Source organism: Protomyctophum bolini, assembly GCF_963924005.1.
Source record: "Protomyctophum bolini genome assembly, chromosome: 1".
Classification (NCBI taxonomy): Eukaryota; Metazoa; Chordata; class Actinopteri; order Myctophiformes; family Myctophidae; genus Protomyctophum; species Protomyctophum bolini.
This window is the reverse complement of record NC_137862.1, coordinates 13346074-13358573: the sequence shown is the minus strand read 5'-3', so window position 1 is coordinate 13358573 and position 12500 is coordinate 13346074. Positions and strand designations below refer to the sequence as shown.

The following is a 12500-nucleotide window of genomic DNA, read 5'->3' as shown; positions in this document are numbered from 1 at the left end:
GAAATGGATGCCCCACCCAGTTATTAGGCTATGTTTGTGTCCCTTTTATGCCCATTATGGAGTTCTAAGTCAGGCATGTCCAAATATGGAGTCTAAATATGCACATCATTGTGTGATGTCAGAACAGGCCAACTCCATATATGGAGATATGTCCAGAGCCCAGGAAGAGGCTTTTGTGCTGATTCTGGACAACTGGCTATATCCAACGGACTCGATACCGGGCACTGCACTCCCTGTGGGGGTGTGGAATGCGTGTGTCGAATTTGAAGTCGGTGGAGCGAACGGTTTTCAAATGACATGGATTAGACTTACGTTACGTACGAGACACTTGCATTTACAGATGAGATTTAAATTGCACTTATATTCACTGAACTAAGTCATGAAACCAAGAATTAAATGTAACCGTTGTATACGCTATATTTGGTGCCAGAAACAGCACATCTACAAGGCCACAACGCATCGCGTTACCATGCAGTGTGTGAGTCTAAATCAGGCCTCATAGTGAACGTTACCATGCAGTGTGTGAGTCTAAATCAGGCCTCATAGTGAACGTTACCATGCAGTGTGTGAGTCTAAATCAGGCCTCATAGCGAACGTTACCATGCAGTGTGTGAGTCTAAATCAGGCCTCATAGTGAACGTTACCATGCAGTGTGTGAGTCTAAATCAGGCCTCATAGTGAACGTTACCATGCAGTGTGTGAGTCTAAATCAGGCCTCATAGTGAACGTTACCATGCAGTGTGTGAGTCTAAATCAGGCCTTATAGCGAAACGCAGGGCAATTATTTCCGACGGACGGCTGGTCGAGCTCGCCCTTCAGAGGACAGCTGCCATCCACGCCGAGACCCCCAGGTCTCAGAATCTTTTTCAATAAATGTTATAGCATGAATTTTCCAGCTTCAAGAGAAAAGGTTTCCATTGATTAGCACTTTACAAGCAATCAATTTTTACAAACCGGCTTGACCCCCACATCTCGCTCTCTCCATCTCTCCCGCCAACTCTCGGGATGACGGTCTATCACGAATTAAAAGAAAGCAGCAGTGTGAGAGAGCGCGGCTGAATAATTATTGGATAGAGGATGAAGGGGGGGGGGGGGGGGAGAGAGAAGACAAGGGAAGAAAAAGAAAGACGTGTATGGATTTTATGGCGAGGCGAAGGAGCAAAAAAATTATATTAGAAACGAGCGGGAAGAAACCATGCGAGACAAAAGCGTCTCAAATGTGAACAGTTTGGAAACATTAGTATATTTTGTCCTTTACGGAGACAACGTCAACCACGACGAAACGTTGACGTCGAACATGATGATGTGATGGCGGCGCCGGCGGCAGTGACCAAGTTCACAGACAGTGACAAGTTCACAAAGACAATAACGGCACATAGATTGAGACCAGCAGGCAGGGAGTATAGTGACCGAGGCCCCAGGAACAGACATATCCCTCACTACAGCTGTCACGTTACTTCACATCACTCTCTCTCTCTCTCTCTCTCTCACACACACACACACTCACACACACACACACACACACACACACACACACACACACACGCACATACACATATACACACGCACGCACACACGTCGTGAGCGCACAGCCCATCATTGTGAGGGATGGGTCGTCCGTTCTCCTCCAGATCCAGGAATAATGGCTCGCACCTGTTTACAGTGTCACCTCTGTTTGTTAATTGTCTCCTTGAGCTACATAGAGGAAGCCTGCGCTCTCTGACAGCCGCGCGTTTTATTTAGAAGTCATGAAGCGCCCACGCATCCTCCGCCAACTATATGCTGTTTGTTTGGTGCTGATGGTGACGATGGTGGTGACGATGATGGTCTGACGTCAACCGATGACGTTCACTCATTATTGGTATTTATTCAAGCGTCGCCTATGCTCAACCCACGAGTCACGACCCTATTGCACCTCACTGGCCACCACCACGCACGCACAAACTGACACACTATCGCATACAGTACACATGTGAACGCGTGCTGTCACAGCACGAGCGTGAACATTGTGGCGTGCATGTGCGTGTTTTTTCGTTTAGTTTACCGTGGTGACAGACACCTTTAATATCCTCTGCGTTTTACGTGATCAATTGGTGTGCCAGTGATCCATACCTTGCCTGACTGCTGCTGCACGTGCACACGCCCCAGCTCAGGAAAAGAGACGTCAGCTTCGCAGGAGGTGATGATGGGAACGACAACAAGACCCTGTAAACAAAGCACAGACACCAGGAAATTCACAGTCAGCCACATTTGAAGTTTGACAGGTTTGGCAACAGACGTAAAAAACAAAAGACCCATTAAACTGTACCACTGAGGTACTACTTTAACCTTGTTTCTTAGAGCTTCCCTTTGCAGATATATCCACGAGAGTATAATTGATTGGTGGTTCATCCTCTATTTATTTGTTTCAATGTTATAAGATCCAATCTAGTTCACATTAAAAAATTATACATCTCCGGAAAAGGCTGCTGATGAAAGCATGGCAGGCTTATTATTTTGGTTAGGATGGGCACTTAAAGCTTTACCATTCCTGACAGTTGAACCACCACAATGAGGCAAAACAGGAAGCTCTTTCCTCAAAGACACAGAGAGAGAGAAGAGAGAGAGAGAGAGAGAGAGAGAGAGAGAGAGAAGAGGAGAGGAGAGAGAGAGAGAGAGAGAGAGAGAGAGAGAGAGAGAGAGAGAGACTGGGAGACAAGCTGAGAAAATGTGAGAGAAGCCTACTCAGCACGATGAATGTTATCCGATCCGGCCTTAAAGTGCCGCTGCTTAACACCAGACAAATAATCAAGCCGACATGAAGCTGTGTGAAGTACAAGGCCAATGCCACTCCCCTTTTAAAGCAGGGGCACGTAACTCAGTGAGTGGCATCCAGACCTCACATATACATCCTCTCACTCTGAGAGAGAGAGAGAGAGAGATGGGAAAAGATAACCACATAAACCCTCTATTCTTAGTAAAACGGTGGTGGGCTATACAACATTAATTGGACCTCTCGTCGCCATACAAATAGCTGATGTACAAGCTCACAATGCAATGCATCACAAATTAATGCAACGGATCGTGAGACACAGCAAACATCCTGAGTGTAAATGTAACCCAGTGCATGTGAAAATGGACCTGTATGTCCAGGGTCGATGTGCAAGTGGTGGGTCTGAGCGAGGGCCACACTCTGCAAGGGAAACTGTTACATTGTTCACTACAGCATCAAGAGGAAACGCAGCCACACACGCACACGCACACGCAGACACACACACACACACACACACACTGCAGAGCCACATTGCCTTAAGTCACAATCTAAATTGGCTCCCAAGGGCATAGCGACTACCTTGTTCACCAAAGGCATTGTGTATGTTTTTGAGAGCTTACCATATGCTGCTGTAACCTGAGATCTCACTTTTTTAACACACACACACACACACACACACACACACACACACACACACACACACACACACACACACACACACACACACACACACACACACACACACACACACACACACACACACACACACACACACACACACACACACACACACACACACACACAGTTGCCAGAAGTTGCTATGTTTTCTGCCTTTAAGTATTTCCCATAAGGTCCTTAATTAAATTCAAAATAGTTCACATCTACCTATTAAACCACGCTGCACCGACCGCCCACCAGATAAACCTCCACAGAGACAGAGCGGTGGGAAAACCAGAGAGAGGTTTTTACTTCATAAGATACTGGTATGAAGACAGGAGGGAATGGAAAGCGACAGCCCTCAGATCACAAGCATGCAGCACAGATGAGATTCTGCACTGTCTGACTTTTGTTGTGTCAAACTCTATTGCAACGTTGCCATCTGCATGGCAGAGGGCTTTTCCTCGTACGCCACTCGGTCAGTGAAACATGGGACGGGTGTGGATTCTGAATGTATATATTTCTGGCATTTTGAAAAAGTATTAAAAAATAGAAATCTATACAATTGGCTAATTGTTGTCAAGTGACACTATCGTACGATGAAGCATAATATAGGGTTTCAAACCACAGTTAAACCCTATTCTTCATTGACCCGGGTCCCCCAGATGGCTGGTCCTCAACGTTGTGAGACTATAGATCTGCTATTTTGGCCAAATGTTGGCCTATTATGACATTCCCAGAATACGGATGCTATTAGGGTTTATGTGGTTATTACAGTCAAGTGCAAAACCGATTCTTCTGTGATCAAAACATATGCTCCAGCTTACATTTTCCATGCACATTCAAATGTTTTTCTCTTCTTGACCGTTATGTTGAACACGTTTGTTTATAATCCTAAGAAAACAACAACGCCAGCTAAACCTAAAGGCTGAGGTGAGACAATAATAGTTCCATCTGAGTGAACCGTCGCTGTAAATCAGTCCCCTGAATCAGGTGGCCCTTGAATTATCACCGTATCTTGATTCCGAGCCATATAGTATACATGGTAATGAAAATATCTGCAATATTTTAAGACAATCTAACCTTTTCGCGTGTTTACCTTATTAAAGAGTGTGTGCCTTAACCACTAGTGCGTTGCACACCGGGGGAAAAAACAATGTGTATAAAGAAGTCAGTGTTTAAGCAGGCGAACGGGAAAGTAATAGGCAAGAGCAGTGAAGTGTTGACTTTAGAAAGGATGCAGGGAATGAAAAAAAGAAGAAAACACACACACACACACACACACACACACACACACACACACGCACGCACGCATAAATGTGAATGAATACATGCACATAAAATGCTAATAAATCCCCCCATCAACACACACACACACACACACACACATGCAAAAACATGCAAAAACAAAACACTCGCCATGTACACAAAACACACACGAAGCGCACGCGCGTGCACAACATGCACACCACTCCCTCCCTCCAATATACTCCCACAGCGCGGCCGGGGCTGCCTGGCAGCCGAAGTTAACATTTTCAGAGAAAATATTCCTTGCCTCCAATAGTCCGATGTAATTCATTTTCCATCTCTGTTCATTAATCATTGTTAAAATTAGTGATCCATTTCTTCCACTCTGCCATCTGCACTCAGCTTCCTAACAAACATGACACCTCGCTGCATAATAAAAGCTGACAGCCACGAGGAGGCCCTTTCCAAATAGCTTTCTGCACATGTGCACCTCCACGACGACTGATGCCGGTGTCAGACCAAAGTAGGTTATTTAGGCTGCTGGCTGCCACCGCGGCTCCGCCATGCTCACACACAATCTCTGAGCACATGCATGTATTATATATGTACACGTATGTGGAAGCGTGCATGTATACGGTATACGCGCATGCATTTTTGGTAAGAGATAGGCAGATATAGCAGCACCCCTGTGATGATGGGCTAAATGTGTCATTTGTGACAAAGCAACCGTGCCGTACTGGCAAAGACGCCCGCCCTGCAATGCACACACAAGTACGCACTCTCATACTGTGTACTGTAGACACATAGTCACAGATGCAGGCAAGCACATAAAACCGTGCAACGCACGCACGCACACACACACAGTCACACACACACAGTCACACACAGTCACACACACACACACACACACACACACACACACACACACACACACAACTCACAAAACAACAGATGTGCCTAATCTGGAATGGAATGTGCTAAAATCCAGATAAGAAAATCTCCCCCATATTTCTCAGCAGAGGGGTGAAGTTATGGAACTGGAACAGGAGAAACATTAACTATCAGAATCAGTGAAAGAGACATGGAGACAGGGGAGCGAAAGAAAGATAGATAGAGAGACGAAGAGAGAGGAAGGCACAATAAGAGAGGTGACAAAGAGGCAGATGTGAGCTTTTAAACGTGCTGTTCACCCAGGCAGGCAGAAATGTCTTCCGTAACTTCCATTACACCACTGTTTCTATTTATATAAGCCCCTTAAACTCAGCGAGGAAACTCTCTAACGCTGCCATTCTGACATGCACGGGGCGACGTATGTGCAACGCATCCGCGTGTGCATCGGTATACGCGCACGCAGGCGGACGCGCATGTGTGTGGGTGGATGAATTGGCTGTGCCTTTTCTCTCGTCCAGACCCTGGGATTAACACTTTGGCTGAAAAAAGAATAAGATTGGGAGGGGGGGGGGGGGGGGGGGGGTGAATGAGATAGAGAGGGAGTATGGGTGGTGGGGGGGTGAGAGAGAGAGAGAGAGAGAGAGATCCTAATGAGTCACAGGGTCCAGATGATGCCTGGTGCAGGTCAGGGAGACCTCACACAAGCCCCCCACCCAGGCCCACACCCCCCCATGTCCCCCGCCCCAAAACCCCCGGGTACCCAGGACTGTGTTTGCCTTACCATGGCTTGGGGCTCACACACACACACACTTCTTATCCACTCCCTCCGTCTCCATTTGTAACTCTGTGTCACACGCACGGACGCACACACACAGACACACACTTCCCTGATCCTATGCCACAGTGGTCCTACAACTCCCTAGACACTCTCTCTCTCTTTCTTTCACACACACACACGCACACGCACACGCACACACACACACACACACACACACTTGTGCACGTCTTGCAGCCATAGAATCCCTCCCCATGGCGAGGTGTGTCTGTGTGTGTGTATGTGTCAATCCATGCGTGTGTTTGAACGTGCATGCGTGCGTGAATGTGTGCATGTGTGTGTGTGTGTGTGTGTTCGTGAATGTGTGCATGCGTGTGTGTGTGTGTCTGCCCGAGGCACAGCACATTAATCTATATAATGCCCTCAAAGAGCAGGCTTTTTCACACCGCTAACTGCCAAGGACTATGAGGGGCTGCACCGTGATTCAGCTGTTAGCCCAACTGTCGTCGCCCGCACGCACGCACGCACGCACGCACGCACGCACGCACGCACACACGCATGCACGCACGCACGCACGCACGCACGCACGCACGCACAATATGGTAGCAACACAAACATGCTAGAGATGCACAATATAATCGGCAGCGTAAGTGCGCCATATCGGGCATAAAAACAGTATCGAATCGGTTTCAAAAAATATTTTCACCAATATTTATGATAATAATGTGACCGTCAATAGCTTTGTACTCATATAGAGCTATAGTCTGCCTGTCTTTGTCTCTAGCCTTTCCTATAGGGAGGGGGGCTTCCCATCTACTTTCACCAGCAAAACAAAAAATTTACTTGACAAAATTCAGCAATGAGTAAAGCAATATAAATTATAATTGTGACTGTAGGTCGCAGTATGAAAACCTGAATCTCCCGTCAGTCAGTCCGTCAGTCACGCCTCCATATATGGCCAATACAGAATTCATTCCATATGTTGATCTGACCTCGTCAAACCCTGTTCACTCAAGACACGCTACATATATGGCCAGTACAGAAATAATTCCATATGTTGATCTGACCTCATCAAACCCTATACACTCAAGTCTGGATCATCACCTAGATCTGCATAATATGGAGCTGGCCAGCGAACTCTACATCTTACGTCACGGACACCAGATTAATAGATTAACTCCTGCTTCTTAACTGTGCCATATTAAGAAGCTCTGTTGTTTCAGTACGACCTCGAGGTCGCTTCTCGCCCTCAAGGCGTCTGAAATAATGTAACAGATCGGTATCGTAATCGGTATCGGCCGATATGACCCTGGAAATAACCGGTGATCGTATATCGTCCGCTTGCTTCTCCACTACATCTCAGAAGCAAATATTGCACTTTAACTCCACTACAATTATTTGGTAACTTTAGTTACAAGTTACTTTGTCGATTTGGATTATTATTACAAAGTATACATTAACCACTTCAGCCCTACTGTATATACATTTGGGCCCCTTGTACATTTGAAAACTTATACAATGAGACATCCTGCACAATAAATTATTTCTACTCTACTCTACACTTTAAGTACATCTTGATGTCTATACTTTTACTCAAGTAAATTTAGAATTCCGGACTTTCACTTGCAACAAAGTATTTTTTACATTGCAGTATTGGTATTGGTATACTTCAGTAATATACTGGAGTACTTTTCCCACCACTGAGTCTTCAGTTCATTCATTGGCTGTGGCGACGGTGACAAGCAGAGACCACAGAGCAGCCATTGGATGGCCGGTCGGCGTGCCGAGGCACGCGGCTCAGCCATTGGATGGCCGGTCGGCTCGCACACCAACAACTAAATCATCTTGACATTCGCCGAGGAGTCGTCGTGCCGACGTGCACACAGACGCACGGCTGCTGATCTTCTCCCCGTGCACTAATTTGGTTCTGCTTAACCCTTCCACACACACACACACCCACACACACACGCATGCACACATGCACTCACTCCCACAAACACACCACCACACTGGCGAATGCAGACCCAAATGGACACATATAAAGACATATACAAACAGAAGCCATTCGAAATGCATACAGTGCATCTCACATGGATGAGCGGACGGATACACGCACGCGCATACACACGCACGGGCGGACACATGCGGACACTCGCAGTGACACATTTAATTCCAGGTTCTCGGCACATCTGAATTACAGCAGAGGGAGAGAGAGGGCCAGGCCCCTCTGGACTGATTAGCATCATTTAAGAAAGCCTTCCTTTTCTGCTCGCCTCAGCGACCACTCTCCCCTCCTCTCCCCCTCCCTCTCTCTCTCTCTCCCTCCACTGCTCACTGGGGCCACCCCCCGCCCACTGTCCAGCCTACAAGATGGGTGGCCTCGCCCGGCAGCACACAAGTCAATGTGGACTACGTTCATTTACACCCAGCACAGAGAGGAGGAGAGAGAACCACTCGAGTGTCTACGTGCTGCTACAATGTTTTGGGCTATTTAATTTTCTTCCCCTCTAAGTACCTTGTATACTACCTACTAGTAGGCCTATACCTATAGCTCTGGTCCATAGCTCTAATGCTTAATTCTATTGTATTGTATGTTATATTGAAGTATCTCCATCACTGACAGAAGGGAACAGGTTCTCCATGACTGACAGAAGGAACAGTGCTGTATGCGTCAAGTGCACACAAATAAGTAAATAAGACAGAGGCCTGTTTTATTCGTTCCCCTCCCCTTTCTCTAAATTATATAAGCCTTGCACATGGTTTAAAATTTTGTAAAGCTTTTTTTTTCTGGAAAATCCTACTTATGGTTGCTTGTTCTGTGCCAAAAAGTTCATCTGGCCTGTAAATTTAAGCACGGATTACAAATATTCAAATCATGAGCTTACTGTTCAAATAAACATTTCCAACAGGGGGGGGGGGGGTGCGGGAGAGGAAAGAAAAAAAAAGAAAAGAAAAAAGTTTCAAGGCGTACACTTTCAGCATAATTCCTCCTCTGGCACCTCCCCTCCCCTCGCTGCTAATAAAACAACCCAAAAAATAAGAGGAAGGAAGGCGGGGGGTGGGGGGGGGAGAAAGAAACGAGAAAACAAAGAGACAGAGTTAAAAAGTTCGGCGTCTTCGTTTACGGCACGGCTGGATAAACAGCCTTGATGAAATATGTCATTAATGTAATTGTAACCACCTACACTTACTATACAGCTATACACCGTCAACACTGCCTGGGCCGCGCCAGGGCGGCATAACCGGGTGGGTGGGCTTGCACATTGATAGGTGCACGCACGGCCCCCCGTGCACTCTCAGCGATAATATAGGACAATAGGGCACCTTATTGCACTTCTTAAAAAGAGGGAGAGAAGAGGAGGACAAGAAGGAGTGAGGGAGGGAAGGAGGGGAAAGAAAAGAAAGAAAGAAAGAATGAAAAAAAAAATATGGGGGTGGGGGGGGGGGTGCTTAAGCCGGTCAGCTGCTCACCACATGGTATAAATAATAAGTACTGAAGTCACATTTATTTCAGCTTGGGTTTAGCTCCCCTAATCACTGCACTTATATACTGGACACCGCACACCCATCTCATAAGCACACACAACAGAGAGAGAGAGAGAGAGAGAGAGAGAGAGAGAGAGAGAGAGACGAGAGAGAGAGAGGAGAGAGAGAGAGAGAGAGAGAGAGAGAGAGAGAGAGAGAGACAGACAGAGACAGAGAGAGAGAGAGAGAGAGAGAGGGGGGGGGGGGAGACAGGTTGAATCCACTGAAGACAACAGCCTAAGATATGATATAATGTGACATGTAATGATGTGATATTGCATTACGTGAAATACAATGTTATATGATATATCTGTAGTATGATTATAGATGATGCATCATACAAGGTAATATGGTAGATGCAACATGAAGCAGTACTATTCAATACTGTAGGTTGGAATCTGATATGATAAGAAGACAAAGTGACTGAATAAATAGCATACGGGCATGCAGCATAGACAATAAAAAGTATTATACTGACAGTGAGAGACCTGACCCTGAAACATGTAAAGAAAAGTGCATGCTCCTCTCCGCCAGATCAGGTAGGTTATTGTGGCCTCCTGGTGGCGCTATAATAGGCCAATGTGAAAAGGGTGGCATTTCTTCCTCGGCTAAGTGGGGAGATTTTTGAAATATCACGGAAAATGCATGCTTCGTTCGTGATTTGTTCAAAACAGACGAATCCTGCAAACTTTAGTTTGGAAGCCAATCTTAGCCAATAAGGATGGAATTTTCAATCAATCAATCAATCAATTAGTAAGTAAATCCAGAATTAGGAGCATATCACTGGACACATGCTGTAGTGTGGATTTGCATACAGATAGAAAGAAGACAAATGGACAGACAGACCCGCATATCCTCACTGACACTGTACAATATAAAGGTATGAAAGTCAGTGACAGTCAGACAAACACATGGAGACAATCAGACACCGACGGTAATAACGAAGTTGGAGTTAGGCGAAGGTATAGAGAGAGGATGGGCGCCCGTACGCGGCCCATTCACGTTGACAGCCGGTGTTATCCCGCGGATTAAAATAGCCCCCCCCAACCCCCCTCGGCCCCGGCATTAAAGTCTTCCACATTCGCAAAATTGCAAACAGATGCAACTCAAGTACCTGCAAATAATCTGCCAAGACCAATTTCAAAAGGGAGATTTCAGATATGTGGGAGTCATTAGAGGGAGTATTATTTCAGCGATGAGCGCGGAGAGGGCCAAGCAACGGATCACCCAGCCAGATGGGGTTCTGCTGCCTTTTTATTCGGGAAGAAAGAAGCCGACGTGTTCCTCATCTCCACACCCCCCAAACCCCCCAAATGAAGATATATAGCATGTACGAAACAATTACGCCGGAATATTGGAAGTTTCAGCGGCAACCCGAAGAATGTCAAATTTCCTTTTGAGTTTCTCAAACAATCTTTTCATCTCCGCCTCGCTCTGCAGAAACGCATTGGGGTCTCTCTCTGTGTGTGTGTGTTGTGTGTGTGTGTGTGTGTGTGTGTGTGTGTGTGTGTGTGTGTGTGTGTGTGTGTGTGTGTGTGGTGCAGAGGAAGAGAGAGGCATTGTGGTGGGAGTCCGATTTAGATGAGGATACAGACACCAAGATCTGACGGGAGTTTTATTGTTTTACTTCATGTCGCGTAAAGTGAACTGAAGAAGGTGGTCTATTCTGCCTATAAGTGAAGTATGTTTCTGTGCCTTATTTTCTTTCTTTTTTCCCTCACAACTGCTGCTACAGTTGTTATTTTCCAGACAAGCATCTGAAGTTATTCTTCTAAAGCGACACAACAACAAAGTGTTCACCAATTAAGCTGATTTTAACACCAAGAACTGTGGCAAACTTCATTACACTCAAGACAAAAAAAGAAAGCTATTCCGAGTTTATCTTAAAAGGACGCCGTATGAATAATGTATAATCACAACACATTTTCTCGCCCTAGCCACTCGTGACATCTATTACCCTCTCCATTTTTTTAATACAAATGAAATGTTTATATCAAATGAAATTTGATTAGAGGTGGGGGTGGGGGGTTATTGCTCTTAGGAGGCAGAGTAACATTTTAAGGCACTTTTAAAAAATTGATCAAAATCACCAGCGCTTTAAACAATAAGCATTCAATCAAATTCCTCATAATTGTAACTGTAGGAAGCATTTTAGGCATTCCACCCACAACAAACAGGCTTTGTTCTCCTGTTATGAGAGGGAACGAGGGGACACAATCAAGTGCGTGAGAACGCCAGGAACGCAGAATTTCGAACGACTCTTCTCTCTCTCTCTAGGCCCCTTTTCTCTCTCTCCCTCTCACCCCCACACTACCCGTTCCTCCCATTTTTTCCCTCCCTCCCTTTCTCTCTATCTCTCCCTCTCTTTTGGGGTCGCCCATATTATTTGCTTCCTGTCTCATTGTAGCCGGCAAAAGAGAATTCCGTAATTGAGCGGTACAGAACATGTGCCCTCCCTGCTCGCAAGATGACAGATGGATTATAAAAACTTCAAAGGCGAGCATTTGGAGCACCAGGGGAGAGATGCTAGGTATTTGAACTATCATTCTTTACCCAGGAGACAATGACTGCCTGACATGGTGCATACATCAAGGAATAGTGCAATCACACAGACATAAACCACCCTCCCCTCTCTCCCTTACTGTCGCCCCC

General features: G+C 46.0%; 1 long non-coding RNA gene across 1 annotated transcript in view; it reads right to left on the bottom strand.

Annotated features, from left to right (window-relative positions):
- Positions 1-12500, bottom strand: part of LOC308321737 — a 49861-nt gene that overhangs the window by 17740 nt on the left and 19621 nt on the right. Inside the window, exon 2 of the long non-coding RNA XR_013964665.1 lies at positions 2113-2205. This is a non-coding gene — a long non-coding RNA (uncharacterized lncRNA). The remainder of the gene's footprint in view (positions 1-2112; positions 2206-12500) is intronic.